This window comes from Gopherus flavomarginatus, chromosome 2 (assembly GCF_025201925.1).
Source record: "Gopherus flavomarginatus isolate rGopFla2 chromosome 2, rGopFla2.mat.asm, whole genome shotgun sequence".
NCBI lineage: Eukaryota > Metazoa > Chordata > Testudines > Testudinidae > Gopherus > Gopherus flavomarginatus.
In genome coordinates this window covers 18,503,704-18,517,312 of record NC_066618.1, presented here as the reverse complement: position 1 = coordinate 18,517,312, position 13,609 = coordinate 18,503,704, and the positions used below count along the sequence as shown (strand labels likewise).

General features: G+C 42.9%; 1 protein-coding gene across 2 annotated transcripts in view; it reads right to left on the bottom strand.

The window, feature by feature from the left end:
• The window catches only part of DPP6 (dipeptidyl peptidase like 6), a 792,069-nt gene that overhangs the window by 692,268 nt on the left and 86,192 nt on the right, over positions 1-13,609 (bottom strand). The window lies entirely within an intron of this gene.

Here is a 13,609-nt window from a genome sequence, read left to right as displayed (position 1 = left end):
CCCTGCTCAAAGCAGGACTAATCCCCAACTAAATCATCCCAGCCAGGACTTCGCCAAGCCTGCTCTTGAAAACTTCTAAGGAAGGAGATTCCACCACCTACCTAGGTAACCCATTCCAGTGCTTCACCACCCTCCTAGTGAAAAAGTTTTTTCTAACCTCCAGCCTCAACCTCCCCCACTGCAACTTAAGACCATTACTCCTTGTTCTGTCATCAGGTACCACCGACAACAGGCTAGATCCATCCTTTTTGGAACCCTCCCCTTCAGGTAGTTGAAAGCAGCTATCAAATTCCCCTTCATTCTTCTCTTCTGCAGACTAAACAATCCCAGTTCCCTCAGCCTCTCCTCATAAGTCATGTGCTCCAGCCCCCTAATCATTTTTGTTGCTCTCTGCTGGACTCTTTCCATTTTTTCCACTTCCTTCTTGTAGTGCGGAGCCCAAAACTGGACACAGTACTCCAGATGAGGCTTCACCAATGCCGAACAGAGGGGAATGAGTTGGTTTTAGTTAAAGAGAATCTGCTCTGAACATTGTAACTATGATGCTTAATCCCTATAGAATGTGTCATGGGACTTCCCTTGGTTTAGTTAGTTTTCACTACAGGACAAATTCTGCTCTCAATTACATGGGTATAAAAACAGCAACTCCACAAGGGTCAGTAGAGTTTGTCCTTAGTTAAGCAGAGGTGGTTGCATATTTACAATAGTGTAGCAGAGAAAAATGTTGGCCGTTAGTATCATTGGATTGTTCTGGTTACTAAGATTATAGCTACTGGATGTATTATAATTATTTTGCATTAATATCTGCAATATGCATAATATAACCAAAGCAATCAAGTGATGCAAAGGGAAAGAGTAGCTAAGCTAAGGGCAGCACAGGCTCAAAGAGCCAATGTATGGTATGGAGGGAGGGAAAGTGCTAGCAGCTAATGCCACACCTTAGCTGAGAAAAGATTAAAGATGAATTTGACTACACATACCCATTAGAAGCAGGTATTTATTCCTGCTCCTTTCTGAGGCATTTACTCCATTTTTCTTTTGGATTTTGTTTCTAGCTTTATAGAGGGTGTCCTCTCTTGGGACCCTGTCCTGCAAGGAGCTAAACACTGAGGCAGTGTGTAAATAGAGCATCATCCATCATAACCTGCTCATATATCACCTCCACAGCTTCACAGATCACGTGGCACAGCTGTGGGAGTTCCATGTGTTATGCTGTTTTACATTCTGCAGCCACAATTCATCCCTGTCAATGCAGGGACAGAGGGAAGGCACTGTCCCTTCCCACTCTGGGCCTGCCTGAGACTCTGGGTTGCCATAGGAACACCACAGATCCATGCCTCCTCTGTTGCAGCACACCCCATCTACCCTTGACCTAATCTAGAATGCCTCGCCTTAAAAGAGTACCTTGCACATGGGCCGTAGGGTTGACAGCATGACAGGATAGGCTGGAGGAAGGAAAAGGCATAGGGGTGGGGTTTCTGGCTATTCCATGATTTGTACCCCATTGCATCACATTACAACTATGGATCAGCCCCTGCACGCATATTCCCTCTGCTTTAATGATTGCAGAAGAGTACAAAGGGGGCAGGGGGTAGTTCTGGAGATGGTGGTTGTCATTGTCAACAGCAGATGGAGATACCTGAAACTCTACAGTAATTTATTGATGTAGATTTAAATTAATTTTTAAAAGACACTTCTGCAAGGCTCTCAATGCCCTAACAACAATAAAATCCCAGCAGCACTGAAGTAATCAATTTAACAGGGACACATCCAGCCAGCCACCTTTCCATCCTTTCACCATTTTGGGAAGCAAACTCTCAGCCCTTTCCATAAACCCTACTGAGTGCATGGCCCCATGTAGCACACACTGCAGTAGTCCGGTCTTGAGGTGACAAAAGCAGAGATAACAGTAGCAAGGTCTGCATCCCAAAGGCAAGATCACAGCTGCTTAGTCAGGCGCAGATGGTAAAAAGCTGACAAGGTCACTGCTGTAATACGATCCTTATTGTGAACACTAATAACTTATGGAAGCCATATTCCTTGATATCACCTCCATGACCACTTCTGGTTGCTTCCCCTAACCCATCATCACCACTTCAGTCTTGTCTGAGTTGAGCTTCAGCCACCTCACCCTCATCCAGGCCCCAATCTCAACCCGACACGGGCTGAGGTGTGGAACCTCATCGTCCAAATCAGACAAGACAGAGACCTACAGTTGAGTGTCATCATCATACTGAAAACACCAAACCCCATGGCTTCTTATTAACCCTTTTAAGGGCCTCATATGAACACTGAGTAGAAAAGGTGATAGAATGGCCACCTGCGGCACCCCACACTTGAGGGTCTTTGGGAAGAGAACTGCCCACAACTACCCACTGAGATCTCTGAGGGAAAAGAACAGAGCTGCCCCTTCCATTCCAACCAGGGTCTGCAGATGAGTCAGCAACACCTCATGACCAAAGATATTGAATGTTGATAGGTTTAATACCATCAGCATGGACATCTGTCCTCATCCATCATCAACCAATGCAGTCTCTGGGTCAGGTCTATACCCAGACTGAGAAGGGTCAAGGAAATCAAAATAATCTAAATACCATGAGAACTGTCTAACCACAATCTTTTCCATGACCTTAGCCAGAAAGGAAAGATGTGATACTGGTTGATAATTAGCAAGATTGTCAGCATCCAGTGATGACTTCTTGAGCAAATGTAACCCACCCACCTCAAGGGTGTGATGTTCTGTCCCATCTAGTGACACCGAGACCACTTAGAGATTAATAAGTCTCCTCTACACCCTTAGTTAAGAGCCATATGGCTTTTAGTTCATGCAGTACAGGCTCATGCATTTAGCTCCAGAGATCCCAGATTCAATCCTGCCCACCAACAACCGGAGTCTGTCGGTATTACAAGCGGGGGCTCGTCCGGGTTTTCAACTGGGAAGTCTCTGAAGCTCAGGATGCGTTTCCTCAGCTAGGGGAAATATGTGACCCACACACCTCCAGGGTGTAGTGTTCTGTCCCATCCAGTGACACCGAGACCACTTGGAGATTAATAAGTCTGCTCTAAAGCCTTAGTTAAGGGCTATATGGCTTTTAGCTCATGCATTTAACTTGAGAGGTCCCAAGTTCGATCCCGCCTGCCTACAACCGGTGTCTGTCAGTGTTACACAAAGGCTAGGCGAATGATTCTTTCAAAACCATACGCAGCCTGCCCCTTCCAAGAGAGGTGTTGACAACTTCCAAAGTAAGGGACTCAGTACTTACCCACTGGCCTTCACTATCCAGGAAGGACATGGATTCAATTAAAGACTGTGGGACAAGTTCTTCCCACACTTCCAGTATCTCAGGCAGCATTAGTGGCTGAAATTCACCAGAGAAGACTGAGGCCTGTGCCCTCACGACCTTGCTCTGCTACCACAGAAACAGACAGCCCATCCCTAATCTGATCAATCCACAAAACAAGCAGCCATTTCCTCACAACAGAACAGACTCAGACAGCTGAGACAGTCCAGATTTACCAGACTATCTACCACATGAAACAAAGCTGCTGCCTGAGATTTTGAGGTTACTGCAGTGGAGGAAAAGAACTTTCTTTGCCTCCTGCACAGCCACAGCATAAGGGTTAAAAAACAAACAAACACACAAAAACAAATACCACCTGCTTAAACACATGCTTTGGGTAGAAATGTTTTGTGAATAACAATGTCGGTACAGTACCAGATTGGAGTTACTGCCCTTTTGCAGTCACTCCAGACATGGGGCACATGAAGAGTCTGAAGTAACTGTATCTATCCTTGCCTGTAATATGGTTATGATAATGTTCCAAATGCCACATTATGTGTGTAATATGCACATGCACGATGGAAACATTTTTGAAAGTGGCTAGTATTGGGGGGGGGGGGGGCTCGATTTTTGGATACCCAATAGCAGATCCTTAAAAAGATCTGAGTGGGGCCATTGATGTGTCCCACATACCCAAATTTCACTGTTGAAAATCTTGACCCATTTTCACACTTTATAATATTTTCAAAATATAAGCATTAATGTGCATATTACATGACAGGATTTAGAACTTCAACTAGACAATGGGCATGCACAGGAGTGGCCCTGGATGTTTTGCCAGTGCAGAAAATGTTTTTATAGTGTGTCCCCTCAAAGCAAAAAAGAAAAACAAAAAACGAACCAAGCAGTCCAACAGTATGATGTCCCCTGGAAGCTGGCACGCAGGGTGATCCCTGCCCCCTGCTCACTTGCCCCTAGAATCGGCCCTGGGTATGCAAGATCCCGGGTGTCATAAACAGATAGCTAAGGGTTAATGTCTCTTTCACCTGAAGCACCTGACCAGAGGACCAATCAGGAAACCGGATTTTTTCAACTCTGGGTGGAGGGAATTTAGTCTCTGAGTCTTTGTTTTCTGCCTGCCTGCTTTCTCTGAGCTTTGGAGAAGTAGTTCTACTTTCTAATCTTCTGTTTCTAAGTGTAAGGACAAAGAGATCAGATAGTAAGTTATATGGTTTCTTTTCTTTGGTATTTGCATGAATATAAGTGCTGGAGTGCTTTGATTTGTATTCTTTTTGAATAAGGCTGTTTATTCAATATTCTTTTAAGCAATCGACCCTGTATTGTATCATCTTAATACAGAGAGAACATTTGTACTTATTTTTCTTTCTTTTTATATAAAGCTTTCTTTTAAGACCTGTTGGAGTTTTTCTTTACTTCGGGAAAATTGAGTCTGTACTCACCAGGGAATTGGTGGGAGGAAGAAAAAAAGGGGAGATCTGTGTGTTGGATTGCTAGCCTGACTTTGCATTCCCTCTGGGGGAATAGGAAAGTACTTTTGTTTTCAGGATTGGGAACAGAGAGGGGGAGTCTCTCTGTGTAGTTTCACAGAGCTTGTGTCTGTGTATCTCTCCAGGAGCACCTGGAGGGGGGAAGGGAAAAAGGATTATTTCCCTTTGTTGTAAGACTCAAGGGATTTGGGTCTTGGGGTCCCCAGGGAAGGTTTTTCAGAGGGACCAGAGTGCCCCAAAACACTCTAATTTTTTGAATGGTGGCAGCAGGTACCAGGTCCAAGCTGGTAACTAAGCTTGGAGGTTTTCATGCTAACCCCCATATTTTGGATGCTAAGGTCCAAATCTGGGACTAAGGTTATGTCATGAGTGGCATTGGTGGGATGATCTAGACAGAATCCAGAAGCCAGTAGGAATATTATATTTTTCTTTTCTCTGCTAAGGGCTTTTTAGCAGAGAGAAACAGTTGGTTTTAAAAGGGAACCAGAGAGAATTTTTTTTTCTGCTCTCTCTGGCAGTTTGTGGCTTGCATGTTAAGCGAGAAGCCATTACCAAACTGTTGAGGGTCTTTTGTCATGCAATAGCCCTCCCATTAGGAGGCAAGTACCAGCACTTATATGCATGCAAATAAAGTGGTTTTTCTGGTTTCCCTTCATTGAACATTAGCTAGAGAGAGAAAAGGAAAATTAGCTAAAGGCACTGTTGCTAGGCAGACTTCAGGAGGCAACAGAGAACCTGCAGTGCAGAAGATAAACACCGGAGGGCACCCCAACCCAAGAAAACAGGAACCATGACTTCTAAGGCAAAAATTGAGGCCGAAGAACAAATCAAAGAAGCTGAACACAGGCGAGAGATGGAAAAACACAAACAGGAACTGGAAATAAAACAAAAAGAGATGGAGATGAAAGAAAGAGAAGAACAGATCAAAGAGGCAGCCTACCAAAGGGAACAGGCAGCCTACCAAAGAGAACAGGCAGCCAAAGAGGCAGCCAAGGAGGCAGCACACAAAAGAAAACTAGAAGAAGAAGAGGTGGCCTACCGAAGGAAACAAGCAGAAGAAGAGTTGGCCCACAGAAGGAAGCAAGAAGAAGAAGAGGCGGCCCACCGCCGAGACATGGAAAAACAACAAAAAGAAATGGAAAAACAACAAAGAGAATGAAGAGAAGGAAAAACAGAGAAAACATGAACTGGACTTGGCAAAAGCTGGGCTGCCTGTGCCAGCCAACCCTAACAACCCGGCGCCAAATATTGCTCCACAGCACAGGAAATTTCCCACCTACAAGGCAGGTGATGACACCGAGGCCTTCTTGGAAAATTTTGAAAGAGCCTGTCTTGGGTACAACATCCCCGAAGACCAGTACATGGTAGAATTGAGGTCACAGCTCAGTGGACCTTTAGCAGAGGTGGCAGCTGAAATGCCTAAGCTGCAAATGAATGACTATAAACTTTTTCAAACCAAGGCCAGATACCGAATGGGGATAACCCCAGATCATGCCCGTCGGCGTTTCAGAACCCAAAAGTGGAAACCAGAGGTGTCATTTCCCAAACACGCCTACTACATTGCAAAAAACTATGAGGCCTGGATAACAGGAAACAACATTCAAACCTTGGAAGAACTGAACCTCCTCATACAAATGGAGCAGTTCTTGGATGGTGTTCCTAAAGACATCACACGGTACATACAAGATGGAAATCCCAAAGATATCGCTGAGGCGGGGGAGATTGGAGCCAAATGGATGGAACTGGCAGAAAGCAAGAAAGCTACTGTCAAGGGGAACGATTACCCCAGGGGGCACACAGACCATAAACCCTACAACCGAGGACAGCCAAAGACCCCACATACCACCCAAGTAAAGCCACAGATACCCTACCCTTCAACCTCACCAGTCTCCAGTAACTCACCTCGGCCCAGTGACCCATCAGATGGAAGATGCTTTAAGTGTAATGAACTGGGACATATCAAGGCCAAGTGTCCCAAGAACACCATGCGAGTGCAATTCATTACACCACCATCACACCAAAGATCCCCAGGCCCGGATGCCTCTCAAATACCCTTGGAGCGAAGGGAAAATTTGAGAGTGGGCGGAAAGAAGGTTACTGCGTGGAGAGACACGGGGGCACAAGTGTCAGCTATCCACCAATCCTTCGTTGACCCCAAATTCATCAACCCAAAGGCCAAAGTTACAATTTACCCCTTCATGTCACAAGCTGTAGACTTGCCTACAGCTCAACTGCCTGTCCAGTACAAAGGCTGGTCAGCAATCAACTAGACAATGGGCATGCACAGGAGTGGCCCTGGATGTTTTGCCAGTGCAGAAAATGTTTTTATAGTGTGTCCCCTCAAAGCAAAAAAGAAAAACAAAAAACGAACCAAGCAGTCCAACAGTATGATGTCCCCTGGAAGCTGGCACGCAGGGTGATCCCTGCCCCCTGCTCACTTGCCCCTAGAATCGGCCCTGGGTATGCAAGATCCCGGGTCAGAGGAATTTTCGTTACATTTTTACTTGTGCCTGGTTTTAGTAAATTTTGCTTTAAAATGTATCAGTTTGCACCTCATAATTTGGAGTAAAAGCTACCTTTACAAAATGCCACAAATCCAAAAGCCTCAAAACACACTGTTATAAACAAAGAAAAAAACAGCCCTACCCCTTCCTACTAAGGCTGGATTCTCCATCACTAGCCATTTTAAAATCAAGATTGGATGTCTTTCTGAGGCCTTGGCTACACTGGCACTTTACAGTGCTGCAACTTTTGCACTCAGGAGTGTGAAAGAACACCCCCCTGAGCGCTGCAAGATACAGCGCTGTAAAGCCTCAGTGTAATCAGTGCCACGATCCCAGCGCTGCAAGCTACACCCGTAGAGGATGTGACTTACATGCAGCTCTCCCAGCACTGGCGCTCCGACCACACTCACACTTCAAAGCGCTGCCGCGGCAGCGCTTCCGCAGCAGCACTTTGAAATTTCAAGTGTAGCCATACCCTGAGAGATCTGCTCTACTCAGGGAAGTCTTATGGCCTGTGTTACCCAGGAGGTCATACTGGATGGTCACAAAAGTCTCTTCTGGCTTTACAACCTATCGATCTGAGTCTGGCCATTGAGGACTTTGGGTCTGATCCAAGAAATACTGACATCAATAGGAATTTCTCCACTGACCTCATAGGCATTTGATTAGGCCTTCTGTGCAATGTGTGGAAGAGATCTGAATATCTCCCAATGTTGGCGAAGTCCTCCCAGACAACTTGATATAGACAGATAATACTACATAAGGCAGTGGGGATTTCCTATGCACTGTACTGAACCCAGAGTTTATTATAAAGCAAAGAACCAGGCTTTTGGTGTATTTGTATGAGAAGAGGATAGCCACAACACAGCCTAAATGAACAGGAAGGTTTTTGATATTTTCAGTATGCCTTTTTGTTATATTTAAAATGGAGCAATATTTTACTTTCTTCATTCACTCTGAACTTCATCCATCATGTCGTGTTCCATGTAAGCTCTCCATTATACTTTAAGTTGGAATGGCACAAATGGAGACCATTACTTTGTCTACTGAAAGCAGATGTTTAATACCTGCATGTTTCTTTGGAAAAAGTATTTTTAGTCATTTTACTAGTGTTTTACTGCTATATTATGTACAATATATTGTAGCAAAATAATACATCTAAATTATTTCAGAAACCTGGCTCCTATTGAAGATGCATAAATGGTATAAGCTAGGAATGCAACTTGGTTTAAAAAAACATCATTGCAGGTTATGAAATGATATGAGTCTGAGTGAACTGAACATTTGTAATGGGCAATTTTCTTCCTGCTGTTTTCAAACCAAATACGAACATGAAAAGAAATAGTTTTTCATATACATAAGAAGAGAAAAATGCTCTATATTTCTTATACTATATGGCCTATTCCCATGTCAACATCACAGGCCCGTACCATTCATACACTAATATTCCCAACTGAAATTATTCTTGTTTCTCTTCATTGAAATAATGCAACGAACTGATGCAGCACAAAAATAATTGAATGAAACCAATCTTTGGCACCACTCACGCGGTTCATCTCAACATTGCAAATAAACTGATCTTCCCTCCTTATATAAAAATCAACCTTTACGTTTTTTAAAATGCAAACAATTTACTTCTGATATGTATCATCATGATCTATGGAAATAGATTGTTCCTCATTGACTAATTAAAAAAAATATAGATCAAATTTGTACTGATTTAACTGCACACAATTCTATTGGATTACATAGGATGCAGAATTTGGTTTTAGTTATGGTTTTGTTATTTGATGCTTTCCATTTCCCCATACATCCTTCTTAGACTGATATATGTCAATGTAAAGTTTTATCAGCACATGGTATTGTGCACTGCTGCTTCCACATTGTACTACTTGACTTTGCTAGTCCAAAAACCAGCAACTGGCCTAAAACAAATAAAAGAGGGAGAAAGCTAGCAAGGAAAACAAAGGCAATCTGGGAAGGAAAACCTTGTGGATCCCAGAGTGGAGTCCCAACTCTGCAGCATTGTCCCTCATTTCCACAGACCCCAAAAATACCCCTCTGTAGGAGTGGATGCTCTCTGCACATCATCCCTCCACCAATCCCACCGAAATTCTGTACCAAAGTTATTCCTGGTTGCAATCTAGGGGAAGACACAAGCTAGCAAGTCTACAGCAGCACACCCCTCTGGAACGGTATGGTTACAAAACCAAAGTGTGGCAGGGAATCTCAAAGGCAATTCAAAGGCATGAAGCCTCTGAAATATTGCTATTTCCTAAATGGTCTGTCCCCAGTTCTGCAAAATAATGTTTTACAACAAGGGAAATATCAAGACTGTAAAGTGCCTGGCACCAGTGAGACTCTGACCTCAGTTGGGGTTTCAGATGCTACTGAAATACAAATAATGATATTGCTTTTTATTTCACTAGCTTTAACTCTATAGCTCCTAATAGTTCCCTTATTGTAAAACATTATATTTCAGAAGAGGGGATAGACCTCTTAGGAAATTGCTTACAACAGAGACAAGACAAGTAAAGGTGGGAAGGGAAACCGATGTAGAAAAGTGAACTAACTTGTCAATAGCAAGCTCATTAGCAGAACCAGGAACAGAACCCAGATCCCTTTAACTCCAACTACTATGCTCTATCCTCTGTCACACTGTCAGTTAAAATAACTACAAAAATATAAACTCAAATAGTTCAACACCTTCAATGTTAACCTCTGTGGAATCACAGTCATTACTACTTCAGCTATAGTGAGCATGCAAAGAAAGGCAGCTGAATCACACCTAAATGATGAAATGGAAATGGCCAGCTTATTCAGCTACAGTTCTTCAGGAATCCAGAGAACTGTATTGCTCCTTTGTCCTCTATTTCTCTCTCTCTCTCTTTTTCTTTTTTAAGAAAGGACAATAAAAGAAAAGTGGTTTACCTCTTCTCCTTCAGTATGAAGCCATAACTCAACGAAAGCATAAAGAAGATTTATTCCCTGCCATGTTTATGATCCTCTCCACTGAAATAAGTATGGAGACAACTGCAAGGTTCATCAGGATGGTCTAAGAATAGACAAATGTCTGTGTTTCACTTCTGCAGCATGTCTTAAACAAAACACAATGTGAGCCCTTACAGAGTGGATGCAAAGATTTTTGCCATTAAATCATCTCTTTAGGCATTTGAGCCTGGTCACAAGGTAGCAAATGGTTTTAATCTAATTTTGTTTCAAAGCTTCAGGATTCTAGACTTTACAGAAAATAAATAATATTTTCTCTCATTCTTTGAAATCTCCACGACACTTATGTTCCAATTTAAAATACATTTATAATTTATAAACATGATGGGCTGCACTTTGCTAATCCCTTAACATGCCTCCATGCATAATTCATGTTCTCATTTTAAGTTTAATTACACTTTAATCAGTCATTTGAGGAAAAAACAAAGAACACCAAGCAAAGGTAACAAAAATTAACACACACTCCCACTCCTACTTCACTTACGTGCCTACTTGACAGCATAAAAATAAGTGTCTATTTTAGGACTCTTATTTTGTACAGGTTTCACCAATTTCCCTTCATGATGATTTCACTGGTCCCAATTGATATTGCCAAAAAGTTATTCACAGCTGACAGTTCTTCTCAGGAGATGCCTCTACCTTAGAGATGGCAAGACAAGCAGATGGCAGATCAGTGCAGGGCTACTTGTATTAGAGTTGTTTGTACAGCATTTGACATACCAAGGAAAAGCATTGGGTTACTACATCAACAGTTAGGTGATGGTGCTTTAATTCCAGGATCACTTAGAAATGTACTGTATGAATGAGAGTGTTCACATGCACCCGTGTGTGCTTGCACACATACATTACACAGGCATACACTCACACCAAGTGTATAATAAATACCGAGTTAAAGAAAGATTCCCATTCACAAATGAATATTTAAATAAGTTTATCATTTTGCTTCAGTCTAGTGTGTAAAATCTTTATATCACCAGACTTTCATAATTTATGCCCTTAAGAAATTAGCCTTACAATTGTTTTTTTTAACTTCTCTTAAAGCAGCAGAGGCACTCTCACTAGGCTATAAGAAATAAGATTTTGAGGGAATGAGAGGAGGATTTTGTTATGAAGATAAAAGAGAAGAAACACCAAGAGTTAAAATCTTTTAGAGAAACATGGTCATGGTTTACAGACCCGAAATTTAACCTACCTTCAAAGTCTAGCAGTTTCCCCAAAATAAAACTTAACCATTGCTAGAATCTTCTATTTCATCATCACAAGAGCACACATCACCAACTCGCCGCTCTGTCAATCCACTTCATTTTGGGGAAGTGGTTCAGCCTTTGAAATACCTCACTTGAAGGGGTTGAGTTTTCAATCAGTTCCACAATAATTGGATTTGAAGTCACTGGAGAACAAAGCATTCCAATGAGAGTGCTTTTAAACATAATGACTTCCATGTAGAAATACAACAGTTAGGTTTAAAAGGCAAGTTAGGCATCTACCTGCACTAGGAGCTACTCCCATTGGAGTCAAAGATAAAATATCCATTGCTACACCAGCTGGACTGAACTCTGAATAGGCACTTAATGTACACACCATCACAGCGGGGTACACCTGCAGTCCCTTCCAATGAGCTCGATGCCCTGAGAATTTGGGGTTCCCATTTGGATGTACAATAACCTCTAAATTCTTCAAAGTCACCTGCTGATGATGTCCAAGTGCAAGTGCAATTGTCTGGTACACAGTTACCAGACTGCAGTGCGGAAAAACAAGGATATCTATTTCAAAATGAAACCCACTGAATTCTTCAATATGATACAAGCTCCCTTCACTAACTGTTCTGCTATTGTTTTCTTGTTCAGTATCTGAGTAGTTGAAATCTACACCCCAGTACCTGCACTTCTGACAGGCCTCCTTCAAATGTGCATGCATTTCCTGGGCTGCCCAGGAGGTATACAGCTGAACCGAAAGATTGGGCCTGATCCTTGGCACTGTTCCCATTTAAATCAAGGACTCCAGGGTCAGGCTCACCATATTTCCTTCTCTTCATTTCAAGAGTCTCCGCTGAGTCAGCCAAACACATGCCTCTCTTTGTTGCTCTACTGACGCTGGGCTTGGCTCGTGGGTCCCACTGATTTCTGCACAGTGAAGGGTCTGAGAGGAAGGGGTACAAAAGTGGTTGCATGCCCCAGGCACAAAATTAGAGCACCCTCAGGGCTACTCTCATTTGTTCCCAGCTACAATGCCCACCCCTAGGACCATTCAAACAGCTTGGAATCAACAGAGCCCAGTGACACTCTCCTCACATCCCCTTCATCCAGTCACATCCTCTTTGCTGTGATGATATAAATCCACCTATGTCTGCTCTATGCCATCCAGGAATTCCTCAAGTACCTCATCTATGACAGAGTAATTCACAGGTCCACAGGTTCATTAGGAGAGCTGCAAAGCAGTCGAGTGGGGGTAGGAGAGACAGAGGGTCTGCCCGATAATATTCACTCATCTCAAACTTCAGCTGTCAATCATGAATGATAACTTTGCCATGCCTCTCTAGTGAGAACTCCTTTCAATCTGCACCAGCATCCCACTGCTTTAGGAACTTCATCATGTCAGGCCTTGTGCCTAGCTACTTCCTAAGTCTTTTCCCAACTCTGATCTCTCCCACATTAAGTCAAGAGATCTGTCCTATACAATCGCAAGAGATCCACATGATGCCCAGTCACTTTCACCCCTCAGACACATGCTCCATCTGACAACTAAATGTCCCCAGACTCTGGGCTTAAAAGGACTACACCTATGTAACAGTCAATTTGGGTTATGCACGTGCCCAAAGGATCAGACCCAGGCTAGAGTCACCTTACCTGAAAAAACAGCACTTTTGTACAATCCAGTGGTGGGAACAGTAGAAAAAAGCATTCTATCCACCCAATAAAATTGCACTGCAGAAACATAGGCAAATGAATGCTACGCAGAATTTTTACAAGCTGCTCAAGAAGACTTTGACCTGCACGACCACTGGGTTTGATAGAGTTCCACCAATTAATATTGGCCCATGCTGCTCAATAAAGGTTTTATGATGAAAGACAACAAGCATAGCAGGTCTAATTTTTTAGTATTCTTTGTCAATTATTACTACATCAATACAGAGCACCAGCCTCAGAGTTTCCAGGCAGAAACACAATAAGTCTTTCCTCTTCACCCAACTCTTTGATAGCTAAAAGCATATACTAAAACATTCAGCAAAAGAAAGAGGACTGGTGTTTGTGCCTGATACTCTGATCGTAGAGACCAAATGCTCCTCTTCACAAATTGTCAACAGTCT